We start from the raw sequence: 17,602 nt of genomic DNA on the forward strand, positions 1-17,602 counted from the left end.
CTCTATTCTAAGTCATCACCTTATAACCTCCGTATCATCTCCCCGACTTATCTTACTGATGTGTCTCCTCATGTATGACCCGTCTTTGTGTTACATCTTATATGTTCTGCTCTATTCTAAGTCATCACCCTATAACCTCCGTATCATCTCCCCGGCTTATCTTACTGATGTGTCTCCTCATGTATGACACGTCTTTGTGTTACATCTTATATGTTCTGCTCTATTCTAAGTCATCACCCTATAACCTCCGTATCATCTCCCGGCTTATCTTACTGATGTGTCTCCTCATGTATGACCCGTCTTTGTGTTACATATTATATGTTCTGCTCTATTCTAAGTCATCACCCTATAACCTCCGTATCATCTCCCGGCTTATCTTACTGATGTGTCTCCTCATGTATGACCCGTCTTTATGTTACATCTTATATGTTCTGCTCTATTCTAAGTCATCACCCCATAACCTCCGTATCATCTCCCGGCTTATCTTACTGATGTGTCTCCTCATGTATGACCCCTCTTTGTGTTACATCTTATATGTTCTGCTCTATTCTAAGTCATCACCCTATAACCTCCATATCATCTCCCGGCTTATCTTACTGATGTGTCTCATGTATGACCCGTCTTTGTGTTACATCTTATATGTTCTGCTCTATACTAAGTCATCACCCTATAACCTCCGTATCATTACCCGGCTTATCTTACTGATGTGTCTCCTCATGTATGACCCGTCTTTGTGTTACATCTTATATGTTCTGCTCTATTCTAAGTCATCACTCTATAACCTCCGTATCATCTCCCGGCTTATCTTACTGATGTGTCTCCTCATGTATAACCCGTCTATGTGTTACATCTTATATGTTCTGCTCTATTCTAAGTCATCACCCTATAACCTCTGTATCATCCCCCGGCTTATCTTACTGATGTGTCTCCTCATGTATGACCCGTCTTTGTGTTACATCTTATATGTTCTGCTCTATTCTAAGTCATCACCGTATAACCTCCGTATCATCTCCCCGGCTTATCTTACTGATGTGTCTCCTCATGTATGACCCGTCTTTGTGTCACATCTTATATGTTCTGCTCTATTCTAAGTCATCATCTTATATCCTCCGTATCATCCCCCGGCTTATCTTACTGATGTGTCTCCTTATGTGTGACCCGTCTTTGTGTTACATCTTATATGTTCTGCTCTATTCTAAGTCATCATCCTATATCCTCCGTATCATCCCCCCGGCTTATCTTACTGATGTGTCACCTCATGTGTGACCCGTCATTGTGTTACATCTTATATGTTCTGCTCTATTCTAAGTCATCATCCTATATCCTCCGTATCATCCCCGGCTTATCTTACTGATGTGTCTCCTCATGTATGACCCGTCTTTGTGTTACATCTTATATGTTCTGCTCTATTCTAAGATATCATCCTATATCCTCCGTATCATCCCCCGGCTTATCTTACTGATGTGTCTCCTCATGTATGACCCGTCTTTGTGTCAAATCTTATATGTTCTGCTCTATTCTAAGTCATCACCCTATAACTTCCGTATCATCTCCCCGGCTTATCTTACTGATGTATCTCCTCATGTATGACCCGTCTTTGTGTTACATCTTATATCTTCTGCTCTATTCTAAGTCATTACACTATAACCTCCGTATCATCCCCCGGCTTATCTTACTGATGTGTCTCCTCATGTATGACCTGTCTTTGTGTTACATCTTATATGTTCTGCTCTATTCTAAGTCATCACCCTATAACCTCTGTATTATCTCCCGGCTTATCTTACTGTTGCGTCTCCTCATGTATGACCCGTCTTTGTGTTACATCTTATATGTTCTGCTCTATTCTAAGTCATCACCCTATAACCTCCGTATCATCTCCCGGCTTATCTTACTGATGTGTCTCCTCATGTATGACCCGTCTTTGTGTTACATCTTATATGTTCTGCTCTATTCTAAGTCATCACCCTATAACCTCTTTATCATCTCCCGGCTTATCTTACTGATGTGTCTCCTCATGTATGACCCGTCTTTGTGTTACATCTTATATGTTCTGCTCTATTGTAAGTCATCATCCTATAACCTCCGTATCATCTCCCCGGCTTATATTACTGATGTGTCTCCTCATGTATGACCCATCTTTGTGTCACATCTTATATGTTCTGCTCTATTCTAAGTCATCACCCTATAACCTCCGTATCATCTCCCCGGCTTATCTTACTGATGTGTCTCCTCATGTATGACACGTCTTTGTGTTACATCTTATATGTTCTGCTCTATTCTAAGTCATCACCTTATAACCTCCGTATCATCTCCCCGACTTATCTTACTGATGTGTCTCCTCATGTATGACCCGTCTTTGTGTTACATCTTATATGTTCTGCTCTATTCTAAGTCATCACCCTATAACCTCCGTATCATCTCCCCGGCTTATCTTACTGATGTGTCTCCTCATGTATGACACGTCTTTGTGTTACATCTTATATGTTCTGCTCTATTCTAAGTCATCACCCTATAACCTCCGTATCATCTCCCGGCTTATCTTACTGATGTGTCTCCTCATGTATGACCCGTCTTTGTGTTACATATTATATGTTCTGCTCTATTCTAAGTCATCACCCTATAACCTCCGTATCATCTCCCGGCTTATCTTACTGATGTGTCTCCTCATGTATGACCCGTCTTTATGTTACATCTTATATGTTCTGCTCTATTCTAAGTCATCACCCCATAACCTCCGTATCATCTCCCGGCTTATCTTACTGATGTGTCTCCTCATGTATGACCCCTCTTTGTGTTACATCTTATATGTTCTGCTCTATTCTAAGTCATCACCCTATAACCTCCATATCATCTCCCGGCTTATCTTACTGATGTGTCTCATGTATGACCCGTCTTTGTGTTACATCTTATATGTTCTGCTCTATACTAAGTCATCACCCTATAACCTCCGTATCATTACCCGGCTTATCTTACTGATGTGTCTCCTCATGTATGACCCGTCTTTGTGTTACATCTTATATGTTCTGCTCTATTCTAAGTCATCACTCTATAACCTCCGTATCATCTCCCGGCTTATCTTACTGATGTGTCTCCTCATGTATAACCCGTCTATGTGTTACATCTTATATGTTCTGCTCTATTCTAAGTCATCACCCTATAACCTCTGTATCATCCCCCGGCTTATCTTACTGATGTGTCTCCTCATGTATGACCCGTCTTTGTGTTACATCTTATATGTTCTGCTCTATTCTAAGTCATCACCGTATAACCTCCGTATCATCTCCCCGGCTTATCTTACTGATGTGTCTCCTCATGTATGACCCGTCTTTGTGTCACATCTTATATGTTCTGCTCTATTCTAAGTCATCATCTTATATCCTCCGTATCATCCCCCGGCTTATCTTACTGATGTGTCTCCTCATGTATGACCCGTCTTTGTGTTACATCTTATAAGTTCTGCTCTATTCTAAGTCATCACCCTATAACCTCCGTATCATCCCCCGGCTTATCTTACTGATGTGTCTCCTCATGTATGACCCGTCTTTGTGTTACATCTTATAAGTTCTGCTCTATTCTAAGTCATCACCCTATAACCTCCGTATCATCCCCCGGCTTATCTTACTGATGTGTCTCCTCATGTATGACCCGTCTTTGTGTCACATCTTATATGTTCTGCTCTATTCTAAGTCATCATCTTATATCCTCCGTATCATCCCCCGGCTTATCTTACTGATGTGTCTCCTCATGTATGACCCGTCTTTGTGTTACATCTTATATGTTCTGCTCTATTCTAAGTCATCACCCTATAACCGCCGTATCATCCCCCGGCTTATTTTACTGATGTGTCTCCTCATGTATGACCCGTCTTTGTGTTACATCTTATATGTTCTGCTCTATTCTAAATCATCACCCTATAACCTCCATATCATCGCCCCGGCTTATCTTACTGATGTGTCTCCTCATGTATGACCCGTCTTTGTGTCACATCTTATATGTTCTGCTCTATTCTAAGTCATCACCCTATAACCTCCGTATCATCCCCCGGCTTATCTTACTGATGTGTCTCCTCATGTATGACACGTCTTTGTGTTACATCTTATATGTTCTGCTCTATTCTAAGTCATCACCCTATAACCTCCGTATCATCTCCCCGGCTTATCTTACTGATGTGTCTCCTCATGTATGACTCGTCTTTGTGTTACATATTATATGTTCAGCTCTATTCTAAGTCATCACCCTATAACCTCCGTATCATCCCCCGGCTTATCTTACTGATGTGTCTCCTCATGTATGACCCGTCTTTGTGTTACATCTTATATGTTCTGCTCTATTCTAAGTCATCGCCCTATAACCTCCGTATCATCTCCCCGGCTTATCTTACTGATGTGTCTCCTCATGTATGACCCGTCTTTGTGTTACATTTTATATGTTCTGCTCTATTCTAAGTCATCATCTTTTATCCTCCGTATCATCCCCGGCTTATCTTACTGATATGTCTCCTCATGTATGACCCGTCTTTGTGTTACATCTTATAAGTTCTGCTCTATTCTAAGTCATCACCCTATAACCTCCGTATCATCCCCCGGCTTATCTTACTGATGTGTCTCCTCATGTATGACCCGTCTTTGTGTCACATCTTATATGTTCTGCTCTATTCTAAGTCATCATCTTATATCCTCCGTATCATCCCCCGGCTTATCTTACTGATGTGTCTCCTCATGTATGACCCGTCTTTGTGTTACATCTTATATGTTCTGCTCTATTCTAAGTCATCACCCTATAACCGCCGTATCATCCCCCGGCTTATTTTACTGATGTGTCTCCTCATGTATGACCCGTCTTTGTGTTACATCTTATATGTTCTGCTCTATTCTAAATCATCACCCTATAACCTCCATATCATCGCCCCGGCTTATCTTACTGATGTGTCTCCTCATGTATGACCCGTCTTTGTGTCACATCTTATATGTTCTGCTCTATTCTAAGTCATCACCCTATAACCTCCGTATCATCCCCCGGCTTATCTTACTGATGTGTCTCCTCATGTATGACACGTCTTTGTGTTACATCTTATATGTTCTGCTCTATTCTAAGTCATCACCCTATAACCTCCGTATCATCTCCCCGGCTTATCTTACTGATGTGTCTCCTCATGTATGACTCGTCTTTGTGTTACATATTATATGTTCTGCTCTATTCTAAGTCATCACCCTATAACCTCCGTATCATCCCCCGGCTTATCTTACTGATGTGTCTCCTCATGTATGACCCGTCTTTGTGTTACATCTTATATGTTCTGCTCTATTCTAAGTCATCGCCCTATAACCTCCGTATCATCTCCCCGGCTTATCTTACTGATGTGTCTCCTCATGTATGACCCGTCTTTGTGTTACATTTTATATGTTCTGCTCTATTCTAAGTCATCATCTTTTATCCTCCGTATCATCCCCGGCTTATCTTACTGATATGTCTCCTCATGTATGACCCGTCTTTGTGTTACATCTTATATGTTCTGCTCTATTCTAAGTCATCACCCCATAACCTCTGTATCATCTCCCCAGCTTATCTTACTGATGTGTCTCCTCATGTATGACCCGTCTTTGTGTCACATCTTATATGTTCTGCTCTATTCTAAGTCATCACCCTATAACCTCCGTATCATCTCCCGGCTTATCTTACTGATGCGTCTCCTCATGTATGACCCGTCTATGTGTTACATCTTATATGTTCTGCTCTATTCTAAGTCATCACCCTATAACCTCCGTATCATCTCCCCGGCTTATCTTACTGATGTGTCTCCTCATGTATGACCCGTCTTTGTGTTACATCTTATATGTTCTGCTCTATTCTAAGTCATCACCCTATAACCTCCGTATCATCTCCCCGGCTTATCTTACTGATGTGTCTCCTCATGTATGACCCGTCTTTGTGTAACATCTTATATGTTCTGCTCTATTCTAAGTCATCACCCTATAACCTCCGTATAATCCCCCCGGCTTATCTTACTGATGTGTCTCCTCATGTATGACCCGTCTTTGTGTTACATCTTATATGTTCTGCTCTATTCTAAGTCATCATCCTATAACCTCCGTATCATCTCCACGGCTTATTTTACTGATGTGTCTCCTCATGTATGACCCGTCTTTGTGTAACATCTTATATGTTCTGCTCTATTCTAAGTCATCACCCTATAACCGCCGTATCATCCCCCGGCTTATCTTACTGATGTGTCTCCTCATGTATGACCCGTCTTTGTGTTACATCTTATATGTTCTGCTCTATTCTAAATCATCACCCTATAACCTCCATATCATCGCCCCGGCTTATCTTACTGATGTGTCTCCTCATGTATGACCCGTCTTTGTGTCACATCTTATATGTTCTGCTCTATTCTAAGTCATCACCCTATAACCTCCGTATCATCCCCCGGCTTATCTTACTGATGTGTCTCCTCATGTATGACACGTCTTTGTGTTACATCTTATATGTTCTGCTCTATTCTAAGTCATCACCCTATAACCTCCGTATCATCTCCCCGGCTTATCTTACTGATGTGTCTCCTCATGTATGACTCGTCTTTGTGTTACATCTTATATGTTCTGCTCTATTCTAAGTCATCACCCTATAACCTCCGTATCATCCCCCGGCTTATCTTACTGATGTGTCTCCTCATGTATGACCCGTCTTTGTGTTACATCTTATAAGTTCTGCTCTATTCTAAGTCATCACCCTATAACCTCCGTATCATCCCCCGGCTTATCTTACTGATGTGTCTCCTCATGTATGACCCGTCTTTGTGTCACATCTTATATGTTCTGCTCTATTCTAAGTCATCATCTTATATCCTCCGTATCATCCCCCGGCTTATCTTACTGATATGTCTCCTCATGTATGACCCGTCTTTGTGTTACATCTTATATGTTCTGCTCTATTCTAAGTCATCACCCTATAAACTCTGTATCATCTCCCGGCTTATCTTACTGATGTGTCTCCTCATGTATGACCCGTCTTTGTGTTACATCTTATATGTTCTGCTCTATTCTAAGTCATCGCCCTATAACCTCCGTATCATCTCCCCGGCTTATCTTACTGATGTGTCTCCTCATGTATGACCCGTCTTTGTGTTACATCTTATATGTTCTGCTCTATTCTAAGTCATCATCTTATATCCTCCGTATCATCCCCCGGCTTATCTTACTGATGTGTCTCCTCATGTATGACCCGTCTTTGTGTTACATCTTATATGTTCTGCTCTATTCTAAGTCATCACCCTATAACCTCCGTATCATCCCCCGGCTTATCTTACTGATGTGTCTCCTCATGTATGACCCGTCTTTGTGTCACATCTTATATGTTCTGCTCTATTCTAAGTCATCATCTTATATCCTCCGTATCATCCCCCGGCTTATCTTACTGATGTGTCTCCTCATGTATGACCCGTCTTTGTGTTACATCTTATATGTTCTGCTCTATTCTAAGTCATCACCTTAAAACTTCCGTATCATCTCCCCGGCTTATCTTACTGATGTGTCTCCTCATGTATGACCCGTCTTTGTGTAACATCTTATATGTTCTGCTCTATTCTAAGTCATCACCCTATAACCTCCATATCATCGCCCCGGCTTATTTTACTGATGTGTCTCCTCATGTATGACCCGTCTTTGTGTCACATCTTATATGTTCTGCTCTATTCTAAGTCATCACCCTATAACCTCCGTATCATCCCCCGGCTTATCTTACTGATGTGTCTCCTCATGTATGACCCGTCTTTGTGTCACATCTTATATGTTCTGCTCTATTCTAAGTCATCATCTTATATCCTCCGTATCATCCCCCGGCTTATCTTACTGATATGTCTCCTCATGTATGACCCGTCTTTGTGTTACATCTTATATGTTCTGCTCTATTCTAAGTCATCACCCTATAAACTCTGTATCATCTCCCGGCTTATCTTACTGATGTGTCTCCTCATGTATGACCCGTCTTTGTGTTACATCTTATATGTTCTGCTCTATTCTAAGTCATCGCCCTATAACCTCCGTATCATCTCCCCGGCTTATCTTACTGATGTGTCTCCTCATGTATGACCCGTCTTTGTGTTACATCTTATATGTTCTGCTCTATTCTAAGTCATCATCTTATATCCTCCGTATCATCCCCCGGCTTATCTTACTGATGTGTCTCCTCATGTATGACCCGTCTTTGTGTTACATCTTATATGTTCTGCTCTATTCTAAGTCATCACCCTATAACCTCCGTATCATCCCCCGGCTTATCTTACTGATGTGTCTCCTCATGTATGACCCGTCTTTGTGTCACATCTTATATGTTCTGCTCTATTCTAAGTCATCATCTTATATCCTCCGTATCATCCCCCGGCTTATCTTACTGATGTGTCTCCTCATGTATGACCCGTCTTTGTGTTACATCTTATATGTTCTGCTCTATTCTAAGTCATCACCTTAAAACCTCCGTATCATCTCCCCGGCTTATCTTACTGATGTGTCTCCTCATGTATGACCCGTCTTTGTGTAACATCTTATATGTTCTGCTCTATTCTAAGTCATCACCCTATAACCTCCATATCATCGCCCCGGCTTATTTTACTGATGTGTCTCCTCATGTATGACCCGTCTTTGTGTCACATCTTATATGTTCTGCTCTATTCTAAGTCATCACCCTATAACCTCCGTATCATCTCCCGGCTTATCTTACTGATGTGTCTCCTCATGTGTGACCCGTCTTTGTGTCACATCTTATATGTTCTGCTCTATTCTAAGTCATCATCTAATATCCTCCGTATCATCCCCCGGCTTATCTTACTGATGTGTCTCCTCATGTATGACCCGTCTTTGTGTTACATCTTATATGTTCTGCTCTATTCTAAGTCATCACCTTAAAACCTCCGTATCATCTCCCCGGCTTATCTTACTGATGTGTCTCCTCATGTATGACCCGTCTTTGTGTAACATCTTATATGTTCTGCTCTAATCTAAGTCATCACCCTATAACTTCCGTATCATCTCCCCGTCTTGTCTTACTGATGTGTCTCCTCATGTATGACCAGTCTTTGTGTTACATCTTATATGTTCTGCTCTATTCTAAGTCATCACCCTATAACCTCCGTATCATCTCCCCGGCTTATCTTACTGATGTGTCTCCTCATGTATGACCCGTCTTTGTGTTACATCTTATATGTTCTGCTCTATTCTAAGTCATGACCCTATAACCTCCGTATCATCTCCCCGGTTTATCTTACTGATGTGTCTCCTCATGTATGACCCGTCTTTGTGTCACATCTTATATGTTCTGCTCTATTCTAAGTCATCACCCTATATCCTCCGTATCATCCCCCGGCTTATCTTACTGATGTGTCTCCTCATGTATGACCCGTCTTTGTGTTACATCTTATATTTTCTGCTCTATTCTAAGTCATCACCCTATAACCTCTGTATTATCTCCCGGCTTATCTTACTGATGTGTCTCCTCATGTATGACCCGTCTTTGTGTTACATCTTATATGTTCTGCTCTATTCTAAGTCATCATCCTATATCCTCCGTATCATCCCCCGGCTTATCTTACTGATGTGTCTCCTCATGTATGACCCGTCTTTGTGTCACATCTTATATGTTCTGCTCTATTCTAAGTCATCACCCTATAACTTCTGTATCATCTCCCCGGCTTATCTTACTGATGTGTCTCCTCATGTATGACCCGTCTTTGTGTTACATCTTATATGTTCTGCTCTATTCTAAGTCATCACCCTATAACCTGCGTATCATCCCCCGGCTTATTTTACTGATGTGTCTCCTTATGTGTGACCCGTCATTGTGTTACATCTTATATGTTCTGCTCTATTCTAAGTCATCATCCTATATCCTCCGTATCATCCCCCGGCTTATCTTACTGATGTGTCTCCTCATGTATGACCCGTCTTTGTGTTACATCTTATATGTTCTGCTCTATTCTAAGATATCATCCTATATCCTCCGTATCATCCCCCGGCTTATCTTACTGATGTGTCTCCTCATGTATGACCCGTCTTTGTGTCAAATCTTATATGTTCTGCTCTATTCTAAGTCATCACCCTATAACTTCCGTATCATCTCCCCGGCTTATCTTACTGATGTATCTCCTCATGTATGACCCGTCTTTGTGTTACATCTTATATCTTCTGCTCTATTCTAAGTCATTACACTATAACCTCCGTATCATCCCCCGGCTTATCTTACTGATGTGTCTCCCCATGTGTGACCCGTCATTGTGTTACATCTTATATGTTCTGCTCTATTCTAAGTCATCATCCTATAACTTCTGTATCATCTCCCCGGCTTATCTTACTGATGTGTCTCCTCATGTATGACCCGTCTTTGTGTTACATCTTATATGTTCTGCTCTATTCTAAGTCATCACCCTATAACCTGCGTATCATCCCCCGGCTTATTTTACTGATGTGTCTCCTTATGTGTGACCCGTCATTGTGTTACATCTTATATGTTCTGCTCTATTCTAAGTCATCATCCTATATCCTCCGTATCATCCCCCGGCTTATCTTACTGATGTGTCTCCTCATGTATGACCCGTCTTTGTGTTACATCTTATATGTTCTGCTCTATTCTAAGATATCATCCTATATCCTCCGTATCATCCCCCGGCTTATCTTACTGATGTGTCTCCTCATGTATGACCCGTCTTTGTGTCAAATCTTATATGTTCTGCTCTATTCTAAGTCATCACCCTATAACTTCCGTATCATCTCCCCGGCTTATCTTACTGATGTATCTCCTCATGTATGACCCGTCTTTGTGTTACATCTTATATCTTCTGCTCTATTCTAAGTCATTACACTATAACCTCCGTATCATCCCCCGGCTTATCTTACTGATGTGTCTCCCCATGTATGACCCGTCTATGTGTTACATCTTATATGTTCTGCTCTATTCTAAGTCATCACCCTATAACCTCCGTATCATCCCCCCGGCTTATCTTACTGATGTGTCTCCTCATGTATGACCCGTCTTTGTGTTACATCTTATATGTTCTGCTCTATTCTAAGTCCTCACCGTATAACCTCCGTATCATCCCCCGGCTTATCTTACTGATGTGTCTCCTCATGTGTCACCCGTCTTTGTGTTACATCTTATATGTTCTGCTCTATTCTAAGTCCTCACCGTATAACCTCCGTATCATCCCCCGGCTTATCTTACTGATGTGTCTCCTCATGTGTGACCCGTCTTTGTGTTACATCTTATATGTTCTGCTCTATTCTAAGTCATCACCCTATAACCTCCGTATCATCCCCCGGCTTATCTTACTGATGTGTCTCCTCATGTGTGACCCGTCATTGTGTTACATCTTATATGTTCTGCTCTATTCTAAGTCATCATCCTATATCCTCCGTATCATCCCCCGGCTTATCTTACTGATGTGTCACCTCATGTGTGGCCCGTCATTGTGTTACATCTTATATGTTCTGCTCTATTCTAAGTCATCATCCTATATCCTCCGTATCATCCCCCGGCTTATCTTACTGATGTGTCTCCTCATGTATGACCCGTCTTTGTGTTACATCTTATATGTTCTGCTCTATTCTAAGTCATCACCCTATAACCTCCGTATCATCTCCCCGGCTTATCTTACTGATGTGTCTCCTCATGTATGACCCGTCTTTGTGTTACATCTTATATGTTCTGCTCTATTCTAAGTCATCACCCTATAACCTCCGTATCATCTCCCCGGCTTATCTTACTGATGTGTCTCCTCATGTATGACCCGTCTTTGTGTAACATCTTATATGTTCTGCTCTATTCTAAGTCATCACCCTATAACCTCCGTATAATCCCCCCGGCTTATCTTACTGATGTGTCTCCTCATGTATGACCCGTCTTTGTGTTACATCTTATATGTTCTGCTCTATTCTAAGTCATCATCCTATAACCTCCGTATCATCTCCACGGCTTATTTTACTGATGTGTCTCCTCATGTATGACCCGTCTTTGTGTAACATCTTATATGTTCTGCTCTATTCTAAGTCATCACCCTATAACCGCCGTATCATCCCCCGGCTTATCTTACTGATGTGTCTCCTCATGTATGACCCGTCTTTGTGTTACATCTTATATGTTCTGCTCTATTCTAAATCATCACCCTATAACCTCCATATCATCGCCCCGGCTTATCTTACTGATGTGTCTCCTCATGTATGACCCGTCTTTGTGTCACATCTTATATGTTCTGCTCTATTCTAAGTCATCACCCTATAACCTCCGTATCATCCCCCGGCTTATCTTACTGATGTGTCTCCTCATGTATGACACGTCTTTGTGTTACATCTTATATGTTCTGCTCTATTCTAAGTCATCACCCTATAACCTCCGTATCATCTCCCCGGCTTATCTTACTGATGTGTCTCCTCATGTATGACTCGTCTTTGTGTTACATCTTATATGTTCTGCTCTATTCTAAGTCATCACCCTATAACCTCCGTATCATCCCCCGGCTTATCTTACTGATGTGTCTCCTCATGTATGACCCGTCTTTGTGTTACATCTTATAAGTTCTGCTCTATTCTAAGTCATCACCCTATAACCTCCGTATCATCCCCCGGCTTATCTTACTGATGTGTCTCCTCATGTATGACCCGTCTTTGTGTCACATCTTATATGTTCTGCTCTATTCTAAGTCATCATCTTATATCCTCCGTATCATCCCCCGGCTTATCTTACTGATATGTCTCCTCATGTATGACCCGTCTTTGTGTTACATCTTATATGTTCTGCTCTATTCTAAGTCATCACCCTATAAACTCTGTATCATCTCCCGGCTTATCTTACTGATGTGTCTCCTCATGTATGACCCGTCTTTGTGTTACATCTTATATGTTCTGCTCTATTCTAAGTCATCACCCTATAACCTCCGTATCATCCCCCGGCTTATCTTACTGATGTGTCTCCTCATGTATGACCCGTCTTTGTGTCACATCTTATATGTTCTGCTCTATTCTAAGTCATCATCTTATATCCTCCGTATCATCCCCCGGCTTATCTTACTGATGTGTCTCCTCATGTATGACCCGTCTTTGTGTTACATCTTATATGTTCTGCTCTATTCTAAGTCATCACCTTAAAACCTCCGTATCATCTCCCCGGCTTATCTTACTGATGTGTCTCCTCATGTATGACCCGTCTTTGTGTAACATCTTATATGTTCTGCTCTATTCTAAGTCATCACCCTATAACCTCCATATCATCGCCCCGGCTTATTTTACTGATGTGTCTCCTCATGTATGACCCGTCTTTGTGTCACATCTTATATGTTCTGCTCTATTCTAAGTCATCACCCTATAACCTCCGTATCATCTCCCGGCTTATCTTACTGATGTGTCTCCTCATGTGTGACCCGTCTTTGTGTTACATCTTATATGTTCTGCTCTATTCTAAGTCATCAAACTATAACCTCCGTATCATCTCCCCGGCTTATCTTACCGATGTGTCTCCTCATGTATGACCCGTCTATGTGTTACATCTTATATGTTCTGCTCTATTCTAAGTCATCACCCTATAACCTCCGTATCATCTCCCCGGCTTATCTTACTGATGTGTCTCCTCATGTATGACCCGTCTTTGTGTAACATCTTATAAGTTCTGCTCTATTCTAAGTCATCACCCTATAACCTCCGTATAATCCCCCCGGCTTATCTTACTGATGTGTCTCCTCATGTATGACCCGTCTTTGTGTTACATCTTATATGTTCTGCTCTATTCTAAGTCATCATCCTATAACCTCCGTATCATCCCCCCGGCTTATCTTACTGATGTGTCTCCTCATGTATGACCCGTCTTTGTGTTACATCTTATATGTTCTGCTCTATTCTAAGTCATCATCCTATAACCTCCGTATCATCTCCACGGCTTATTTTACTGATGTGTCTCCTCATGTATGACCCGTCTTTGTGTAACATCTTATATGTTCTGCTCTATTCTAAGTCATCACCCTATAACCTCCATATCATCGCCCCGGCTTATCTTACTGATGTGTCTCCTCATGTATGACCCGTCTTTGTGTCACATCTTATATGTTCTGCTCTATTTTAAGTCATCACCCTATAACTTCCGTATCATCTCCCCGGCTTATCTTACTGATGTGTCTCCTCATGTATGACCCGTCTTTGTGTTACATCTTATATGTTCTGCTCTAATCTAAGTCATCACCCTATAACTTCCGTATCATCTCCCCGTCTTGTCTTACTGATGTGTCTCCTCATGTATGACCAGTCTTTGTGTTACATCTTATATGTTCTGCTCTATTCTAAGTCATCACCCTATAACCTCCGTATCATCTCCCCGGCTTATCTTACTGATGTGTCTCCTCATGTATGACCCGTCTTTGTGTTACATCTTATATGTTCTGCTCTATTCTAAGTCATGACCCTATAACCTCCGTATCATCTCCCCGGTTTATCTTACTGATGTGTCTCCTCATGTATGACCCGTCTTTGTGTCACATCTTATATGTTCTGCTCTATTCTAAGTCATCACCCTATATCCTCCGTATCATCCCCCGGCTTATCTTACTGATGTGTCTCCTCATGTATGACCCGTCTTTGTGTTACATCTTATATTTTCTGCTCTATTCTAAGTCATCACCCTATAACCTCTGTATTATCTCCCGGCTTATCTTACTGATGTGTCTCCTCATGTATGACCCGTCTTTGTGTTACATCTTATATGTTCTGCTCTATTCTAAGTCATCATCCTATATCCTCCGTATCATCCCCCGGCTTATCTTACTGATGTGTCTCCTCATGTATGACCCGTCTTTGTGTCACATCTTATATGTTCTGCTCTATTCTAAGTCATCACCCTATAACTTCTGTATCATCTCCCCGGCTTATCTTACTGATGTGTCTCCTCATGTATGACCCGTCTTTGTGTTACATCTTATATGTTCTGCTCTATTCTAAGTCATCACCCTATAACCTGCGTATCATCCCCCGGCTTATTTTACTGATGTGTCTCCTTATGTGTGACCCGTCATTGTGTTACATCTTATATGTTCTGCTCTATTCTAAGTCATCATCCTATATCCTCCGTATCATCCCCCGGCTTATCTTACTGATGTGTCTCCTCATGTATGACCCGTCTTTGTGTTACATCTTATATGTTCTGCTCTATTCTAAGATATCATCCTATATCCTCCGTATCATCCCCCGGCTTATCTTACTGATGTGTCTCCTCATGTATGACCCGTCTTTGTGTCAAATCTTATATGTTCTGCTCTATTCTAAGTCATCACCCTATAACTTCCGTATCATCTCCCCGGCTTATCTTACTGATGTATCTCCTCATGTATGACCCGTCTTTGTGTTACATCTTATATCTTCTGCTCTATTCTAAGTCATTACACTATAACCTCCGTATCATCCCCCGGCTTATCTTACTGATGTGTCTCCCCATGTGTGACCCGTCATTGTGTTACATCTTATATGTTCTGCTCTATTCTAAGTCATCATCCTATAACCTCCGTATCATCCCCCCGGCTTATCTTACTGATGTGTCTCCTCATGTATGACCCGTCTTTGTGTTACATTTTATATCTTCAGCTCTATTCTAAGTCATTACACTATAACCTCCGTATCATCCCCCGTCTTATCTTACTGATGTGTCTTCTCATGTATGACCCGTCTTTGTGTTACATCTTATATGTTCTGCTCTATTCTAAGTCATCGCCCTATAACCTCCGTATCATCTCCCCGGCTTATCTTACTGATGTGTCTCCTCATGTATGACTCGTCTTTGTGTTACATATTATATGTTCTGCTCTATTCTAAGTCATCACCCTATAACCTCCGTATCATCTCCCCGGTTTATCTTACTGATGTGTCTCCTCATGTATGACCCGTCTTTGTGTCACATCTTATATGTTCTGCTCTATTCTAAGTCATCGCCCTATATCCTCCGTATCATCCCCCGGCTTATCTTACTGATGTGTCTCCTCATGTATGACATGTCTTTGTGTTACATCTTATATGTTCTGCTCTATTCTAAGTCCTCACCGTATAACCTCCGTATCATCCCCCGGCTTATCTTACTGATGTGTCTCCTCATGTGTGACCCGTCTTTGTGTTACATCTTATATGTTCTGCTCTATTCTAAGTCATCACCCTATAACCTCCGTATCATCCCCCGGCTTATCTTACTGATGTTTCGCCTCATGTATGGCCTGTCTTTGTGTTACATCTTATATGTTCTGCTCTATTCTAAGTCATCATCCTATTTCCTCCGTATCATCCCCCGGCTTATCTTACTGATGTGTCTCCTCATGTATGACCCGTCTTTGTGTTACATCTTATATGTTCTGCTTTATTCTAAGTCATCATCCTATTGCCTCCGTATAATCTCCCCGGCTTATTTTACTGATGTGTCTCCTCATGTATGACCCGTCTATGTGTTACATCTTATATGTTCTGCTCTATTCTAAGTCATCACCCTATAACCTCCGTATCATCCCCCCGGCTTATCTTACTGATGTGTCTCCTCATGTATGACCCGTCTTTGTGTTACATCTTATATGTTCTGCTCTATTCTAAGTCCTCACCGTATAACCTCCGTATCATCCCCCGGCTTATCTTACTGATGTGTCTCCTCATGTGTCACCCGTCTTTGTGTTACATCTTATATGTTCTGCTCTATTCTAAGTCCTCACCGTATAACCTCCGTATCATCCCCCGGCTTATCTTACTGATGTGTCTCCTCATGTGTGACCCGTCTTTGTGTTACATCTTATATGTTCTGCTCTATTCTAAGTCATCACCCTATAACCTCCGTATCATCCCCCGGCTTATCTTACTGATGTGTCTCCTCATGTGTGACCCGTCATTGTGTTACATCTTATATGTTCTGCTCTATTCTAAGTCATCATCCTATATCCTCCGTATCATCCCCCGGCTTATCTTACTGATGTGTCACCTCATGTGTGGCCCGTCATTGTGTTACATCTTATATGTTCTGCTCTATTCTAAGTCATCATCCTATATCCTCCGTATCATCCCCCGGCTTATCTTACTGATGTGTCTCCTCATGTATGACCCGTCTTTGTGTTACATCTTATATGTTCTGCTCTATTCTAAGTCATCACCCTATAACCTGCGTATCATCCCCCGGCTTATTTTACTGATGTGTCTCCTCATGTATGACCCGTCCTTGTGTTACATCTTATATGTTCTGCTCTATTCTAAGTCCTCACCGTATAACCTCCGTATCATCCCCGGCTTATCTTACTGATGTGTCTCCTTATGTGTGACCCGTCATTGTGTTACATCTTATATGTTCTGCTCTATTCTAAGTCATCATCCTATATCCTCCGTATCATCCCCCGGCTTATCTTACTGATGTGTCTCCTCATGTATGACCCGTCTTTGTGTCACATCTTATATGTTCTGCTCTATTCTAAGTCATCACCCTATAACTTCCGTATCATCTCCCCGGCTTATCTTACTGATGTGTCTCCTTATGTATGACCCGTCTTTGTGTTACATCTTATATGTTCTGCTCTATTCTAAGTCATCACGCTATAACCTCCGTATTATCTCCCTGGTTTATC

This window comes from Rhinoderma darwinii, unplaced genomic scaffold, assembly GCF_050947455.1.
Source record: "Rhinoderma darwinii isolate aRhiDar2 unplaced genomic scaffold, aRhiDar2.hap1 Scaffold_1581, whole genome shotgun sequence".
NCBI lineage: Eukaryota > Metazoa > Chordata > Amphibia > Anura > Rhinodermatidae > Rhinoderma > Rhinoderma darwinii.